Raw genomic sequence first — 8,113 nt, forward strand, 5'->3', positions numbered from 1 at the left:
AAATTAATTAAGATTAAATAAAAGTTATATTTTCAGTGTCTCAATTGCATAGCTACTTTTCAAGTGCAGTATTCCCATGTAGCTAGTGGCTATCCTACTGGACAGAACAGTTCTTGAGGGTTGCCATTTGTAGAAATCTTCCATGATTCCCACGTCTCTTCAGGGATCTGATCTCCCACTGAGTCACTTATTCCAGTCTCCAGCTGCCCCCTTAGAATTTGTAAATATCTTGCTATAAAGATCAGACTGACTTAGCTTCTCCATAGATGAAATTTTTTTTAGCTTTTCTGTGGGTGGGTTTTTTTCTTATATCTTTCAGAGTTTACTCACCAAAGCAATCAAATATGATTGTTATACTAAAAAAACAAAAATCAAACCTGCTGCCCTTGAGTAGATTCCAACCCCATGGCAACCCCATGCGTTACAGTGTAGAAATTTTCTGTAGGGTTTTTTTGGCTATAATCTTTATGGAAGCAGATTGCCAGGCCTTTCTTCCATGGAGCTGCTGGGTGGGTTCAAATTGCCAACCTTGAGGCTAGTAGTCAAGCACTAACTGTTTATGTCATCCAGAGACCTTGACTGTTACACAGTTTCTGTTAAAACCATCTCAGTTTGCATTTCTACTTGCAAAGGTGGCATAAAAATCCAGTTCTTTCTGATCATTCATAGTTCTAGATACTAAATTAGTCATGCTAACTAGCAGAAAACTACCTCTTTATTTACCACGACATAGTAAAGCATAAAGAGACACATCGTAATCAAAGACGGACATTCATATATGGAGATTTGGGGTTGAGAGCTTTGTTTCTCGGGCGTTTATACCATCTTTCAACAAACTTTGGTGGGACAGTGAATGCATAGTGTTACCAAGAGTTCAAAGTTTTGACTGGATAACAAAAGTTATTTTTAAGTATTTTTTGCACTAAAGTCATGTGTCTGAAATATAAAAAGTTTTTATATTTATGTAAAGTTTCAAAATTGTCTCACAATATCTCAACATTTGGTTAAAGGTAACCTACCTCAAAAACAACTGGGGAGCTTTAAAAAAAAAAAGGTAGACTCCTGGGCCTTTCCACAAAGATTCCAATTCAGTAGATATGGAGTGGAGCCCAGGAATATATCTTTTCAATAACACCCAATGCCCTGAAGTTTTAGAACTATTGATACAGAGGCTATTTTAACACCTTACAAGATTGTAGAATTTTAACGTTCGTTCAGTTTTTTTTTTTCTATTTGGTTCAAAGTTTTGTGCTTGATTTCAACTTCATAATATTCCCCCCTTATTTTGTAGCTGTGTGACCTTTACTCTGGAGGCCACGTAGAAATGGAAAATGCAAAAATCAAGGAAATACATTTTAAAAACCTTTTAAATGGCATTTTAATTACTTACATTATGTGTCTTTGGAAATAAAACGTTTAAAAAGATAAATACTGGACCTGTTACAGATTATATATAGTTAAATTTCAGCTAAAGCCTGGCACTCTACTATATCTATATTTAGACTGAACAAAGACTTCTGCTTTTTATTTTAAATTTCTTACCTGCCCATATGTTAAAAAAAAAATCTAAGACACTTGAAAAGGTAACATTAAAAAATGTTATTTTTGGAAGAGATTCATTTTAGTGTATTTATTCTGGTAAATAATATTAAAGTGAGTCATATTCACTTTGCAACTTCAGTTATTTTAATAAATTGAACGTAATTCTATTTAGCACTATTTACACGGTTGCTCAAAATACACATATCCTTGTTTAAATCTCATTATGTTTTTAATTGTTTTCTGTTTGTCATTTCCACAGTTTTTTCTGCATGTGTTAAATCTGGAGGTTTTGCCAAGTGGAAAGCCAAACAAAGAGAAGGAAGTATATTAATTACAGAAAGAGTAATTAACATGCATATCTGCACTGCCTGCAATTATCTATGGACTTTCAACACTACCTTGGAATACCGCTGTATATTTTCTAATAGATTCTTCTTCCCACTTTCTGGGAAAATTACTTAATACCTTATTTTTTCTTCTCACCTTCTGCCACACTCATACATTTACACTCTACTATCCCCTGCAGTGGTTAAAGAGCTTGGCTGCTAACCAGAAGGTCATCAGTTCAAATCCACCAGTAGCTCCTTGGAAACCCTCTGGAGCCGTTTCACTCTGTCCTATAGGGTTGCTATGAGTCAGAATTGACTCAATGAAAAAAAAATTTTTTTTTTTTTTTTGGCATCCCCTACTAAAATTATAATTCATGGAGGAAAACGGAAAACACTAGATTGGAACCAATTCTCTCATCTTATGAGCAAATAGACATGTGCCTACCCCTATCACCACCCATCTTATGCATGTCTTCATGTTATAATGCAGGCAGTGTTTCTGCTCTTAACAAAGGGCCATTCCTCCACTTGTCAGCTGGATCAAAGATGTGACCCTCATGGGTAGCCCCTCTCTCTCTTGCATCTTGCCCCTTGTTCTTACATGTAATATCCCCTGCCTGGAACTGTTTCTCCGCTTTATGCATTGCCTGTCCTACTTATTTCTTAGGTCTTATTTTAAATGTCCTCTCAAAGAGATTTTCTCTCATCACCTATTTAATTAAATATTTAAGTCTCCAGCTCCCCCATCCCATTATTCTCTACCACAGCACCCTATTTTCCTCTTTGTCTGCATGCATCATCGTTTACTTAGTATCTATCTCCTTTTCCAGCCTACATGCTCCACAGGGGCAGGGACCGTATCAGTCTTCTTCACTTTTGTGTGCCTAGCCTCTGGCACAATGCCTGGCCCATGGAAATTTCTCAGTAATTTACTGAGTGTGTGAATAACGTCTCCCAGTTGGTGCATTTTTACATACCATAGCACTATAATTCTTCTGTTGATGAGTATTTATTTCCAGTGCTTTTTGTATTGCAAACAATACTTTACAGGACATTTTACATGTCCATTTCCATATATTCTTGCTATAATTTCTGTAAGAGTGATTTGTTGATGTCTGATTGCTGGGTAATGTCATAGAGCATAGTCATTTAAGATTCTGATATTTGGGGAGCAGTTATGGTTGACTCTGAATGTAAGAGAAAAACTTCCATGTTGTTAGACTAGATAAGGAAGAATTCATTGATTTAGGGGGCATTTTCACGGAACATAATATTTCATACTCTCACAGGAAGCTCAGAGGAATAGGGCAAACTTGCTGCTAGAGTGGCCCTTAGAAGCGTAGAAAAAATAAAGTTAACACTTGGCAAAGTAGAAATGACCGAGTTGCTCTGACAGATGGTGAAAGAAGGAATAAAGGGTCTCAAAGAATTGGGAATGCTGAAATGGATACATTATGTAAGGACAGAGGACACAGTATTCACCAACGCCATCAGGAATACTCCAGTGAGTATCACAACCACTAGGAAGTTCAGTGGTGGCTCTCCTTCTCAGTCCAGACTGATGTAGAAAGATGGTCACAGAGCTGGGCTCATTAAGATCTAAAGAGGACCTTAAGAAATGGAGGTCAGGTGGTGGCGCTAAAATAACAGAAGTGTGGTGGCATCCCTGTTAGAGTGGGGGCCTATTCACAGTCCTGGATAAGGTCCAGCTCACAAAGGGGCCACTGGGTCAGTGGACTCACTCAGTGGTCATTTCCCTAGTAACTGAGTAAATAAAATTGGAATTGATATACTTGGCAGTTGGGTAATGCCCCCATTGGGACTTCGGCCTATGGGATAAGAGCTGCGATAGTGGAGGGTGGGGGGAGATTAGTGTCACCATTAAAGACCTAAACGATGTAGTTGCAGTGGTCCTTATCCTTATTTCCATTTACTTGCCAATTTGGTCCCTTCAGAATCCCCTTCCTGGAGTATGACTGTAGATTACTGCAGGCTTAACCAAAAAGTAGTCTCAATAAACAGATGCTCTAGCTAATGTATCATTGTTAGAGCAGGTTAATAAAGTCTTAGGTACATGGTATGCATCCAGTGATTTGGCAAATGTATTCTTCTCCAGTCTATTTAGAAAAGTAGTTCAGAAATAGTTTATATGGACAAACAGCAACTTATGTTTACAGTTTTACATCAGGGATATGTTCACTTTCTTGCATCTGAAATAATATACTACAAAAACGAGAACTGAACTGTGTGGATATCCCATAAGACGTCACTCAGATCCATTACAATGATGATATCATGCTGATTGGACAGGATGAGCAAGAGGTGACTATTATGCTGTAACCCAACCCACCCACTGCCGTCAAGTCACTTCTGACTCATAGCGACCCTATGGGACAGAGTAGAACTGCCCCACAGGGTTTCCAAGGAGCGCCAGGTGGATTTGAACTGCTGACCTTTTGGTTAGCAGCCATAGCTCTTAACCACTATGCAACCAAGGTTTCCATTATGCTGTAGGACTTGGTAAGAAACCTAAGCTCTGAGGATGGGAGATAAACCCTATCAAGTATCAGGGACTTGATACTTCCAGGAAATTTATGGCTACAGTGGTCAGGGACATGCTGGGATATCTCCTCTAATGTAAAAGATAAATTGCTGAATGTTGCTTCCTCTACCACAAGGAAGGAAGCACGGCACCCAGTAGAACTTTCTGGGTCCTGGATACAACACATTCCACATCTAGAAGTACTGCTTTGGCCCAACACTGGGTGACATGGAAGACTGCCAGCTGTAAGTGCAGCCTGGAGCAGGATATGGCTCTACAGAAATTCCAGGCTGTAGTGCATCAGCACTGCTCCTTAGACCATCTGATCTTGTAGACCCTATGGTGTTGGAGGTGTGGAACAGTTGGGAAAAAAGCAGTGTGGAGATTATGCCAAGCCCCACTGGGGAGAAGTACAATGCAGGTCATTGGAATTCTGAAACAAGGCCAGCCCATTTGTAACAGAGATTATGCACCCTTTGAGAAACAGACTTTGACGTCTTCATAGGCCCTGGTAGATATAGAAACACCAAGTGACTATGCTTCTGAAAATGCCTGTTGTTATCTGGATTCTGTCAAACCTGTCAAGTCAAAGTCAGATGTATCCAGCAGCAGTCCATTGTAAAATGGAAATGATACATTGGGATTGAGATCAAACAAGACCAGACGTACAAGAAAGCTACATGACAAATAGGACCTACCCCATATCACCATATGGGACTATATGAAGAAGCATGGGGCATCAGGATTGGAGGAAGACTCATTAACAACCTGTGGTATGCAGATGACACAACCTTGCTTACTGAAAGTGAAGAGGACTTGAAGCACTTATTGAGGAAGATAAAAGACCACAGCCTTCAGTCTGGATTACACCTCAACATGAAGAAAACAAAAATCCTCACGAATGGACCAATAAGCGACATCAGGATAAATGGAGAAAAGTTTAAAGTTGTCAAGGATTTAATTTTACTTGGATTCACAATCAACACCCATGGAAGCAGCAGTCAGGAAGTCAAAAAGACACATTCCATTGGGCAAATTTGCTGCAAAAGACCTCTTTAAAGTGTTGAAAAGCAAAGATGTCACCTTGAGGACTAAGGTGCGCCTGACCCAAGCCATAATATTTTCAGTGTCATCATATGCATGTGAAAGATGGACAATGAATAAGGAAGACCAAAGAAGAATTGATTCCTTTGAATTGTGGTGTTGGTGAAGAATATTGAATATACATGGACTGCCAAAAGAATGAACAAATCTGTTTTGGAAGAAGTACAACCAGAATGCTCCTTAGAAGCATTGATGGTGAGACTACGTCTTGCATACTTTGGACATGTTGTCAGGAGGGATCAGTCCCTGGAGAAGGATGTCATTCTTGGTAAAGTAGAGGGTCAGCAAAAAAGAGGCAGACCCTCAATGAGATGGATTGACACAGTGGCTGCAGTAATGGGCTCAAGCAGAGCAACAATTGTGAGGATGGTGCAGGACTGGCCAGTGTTTCATTCTGTAGTACACAGGGTCGCTATGAGTTGGAACCGACTCAACGGCACCTAACAACAACAAAACATATCATCACCATGATTGTACTAGTGCTCCTTCCCCAGTTTGCATCTACGTGCAGTCCCATAAAAAGTGCTGAAGGAACAGAAAAAAGTCTGAGCTTGGCACATTTTAGAGACTTAATAGATAGCAAGTGAATGAAAGTATTTGGTTAAGCTTCTGCCTTTAGGTAAGTACATAATTATTATTCCGTTCTATGGATGAAAAAAAAAAAGTGAGTCCAAAAAAATTAAATAAAATTTATTACCTGTAGGAAATAAATAAGGGGACTGTAAAACAGATGTCCTTCCCTAATTAGACTATAGTGTGTTTTCTACTACACCATTCTGTTTTTCATGTTTACCACAGGATTATTTTCTTTGTTTTGGAAGGAGAATCAAGTTCATTACCAGAAATTAAATTATAACGCAGTTAATGTTCCCCATTTAAAACATTTAAAATGCCATGCCCCATTTGCTAACCTAAAAACTGGTATCCACATATGTTGAGTCACTTTTTTCAATTACTTGCAAAAAATGGATAGAGATTGGGAGGGGCTGTGAATTTGTGCATACTAATGAAAACTTAAAATAAAATGTTTCCATGTGCAACTTCCAGTCTTGTTGGATAACTTCACTTGATTAAAAATTACTTGAGAAAGATGAAATCATAAATTACCTTAAATTTAGTGAAAGCCTGTAAACCACCTATATTAGGTGTGAAGCTGATGAAGCCTCATCTTGAATGGAAATAAGTTGAGAAAACAACATGGCTAACTAATATTTCAGCTACATCTCCAGAAAGAAAACTGACACTTAATATTCTCTCCAATGGGTTCAATAAACTAGACAACCTTGAAAATGCATTTCTACCATCATATATTTATTAAATTCCATTTGGCATTCATGGTTTCCACTGGTTTCATTCATATTTCCTATTCTGCATATTCACTCTGAACTCTTTCTACTACTACTGATTCATTCATTTATCCTTCAGTTAAGAAATCTTTAACTTAACTATGTGTCAGGCACGTGCTCTTGTAGAATGATTCCTACTGTCATTAGTAGAAGATACTAAATTATAGCAAGGTAATATTTTACAAATGATGAATATGAGGCAAAGAAAGGTTTAGCAACTTCTTTGGTGTCACACAGCTAGTATAGGAAGGAATTGGGATTAAGACTAGGGAGTATGGCTCTAGATCCCATGCTTTTAACCATTACACTACTACTCACACTGTTCATTGTCTTCTATCACTCTCCACTTCTCTGGCTTAAGACATCACCAATATATTTCTGAGGGAAACATATGTAGATTTCCACCAGGAAAGCTAAAAATAATGCCAAAAGAGTAGTCTGTTATGTATTTTTTTGTGGGCCTGTACCAACTTATTTTGAGTCTGAGACTATTGCTTATTTTATTATAATTTGATTCTTTTACCCTAAGTAATTTAGAAACGAAAGGTGACATGGCTGAGTCAACCGCTATGGAATCTGTCATTTAGATATGATGAAAATTATTGTAGACTGTTACATGTGACATAGTCATAGAGATATAAATTAAATGAAAATACGAGTAGAAAATAAATAATACATAAGGAAGTTATTTTAGGAATAAATATAACACAATTGAAGTTATATTGGTAAGACTTCCATGTTATCTATAAAATGTGGATAATGATAAGCTTATTTAGTTCTTCAGACACATACATATAATAATTCTAAGTTATATGCTCAGCAATAAAACTAAAACGATTACCTAATACTCAGTTAAAGAACATGATATTACAACCGACATGGGTGATTCTATTGATAGATAATGTTCTTGTATGGCTTTGAAGGCAGAATGCTCTGTCCCCTTAAAGTCATCATAGTTTTTACACAACAATGTTTTCAAAATATGTGATTGTTTTAATGAATACAGGGTCTTATATAATGGAAATTAAATTCTTAAGATGATTGAGCTGAAAGAGACTCTGCAGTGCACAACATTTAACATAAATGGTAGACCATAAAACAATTTTCAAAGAATTTAAAAAAGATCGAAATCATACAAAATAGCTTCTCTAATCACAGTGGAATGAAGCTAAGGATCAATAGCAGAAGGAAAACTAGAAAATTCACAAAATGTGGAAATTTAACACACTCTTTTTTTTTTTTTTTTTTTT

The sequence above is a fragment of the Trichechus manatus genome, unplaced genomic scaffold (assembly GCF_000243295.1).
Source record: "Trichechus manatus latirostris isolate Lorelei unplaced genomic scaffold, TriManLat1.0 scaffold00043, whole genome shotgun sequence".
Taxonomy (NCBI): Eukaryota; Metazoa; Chordata; class Mammalia; order Sirenia; family Trichechidae; genus Trichechus; species Trichechus manatus.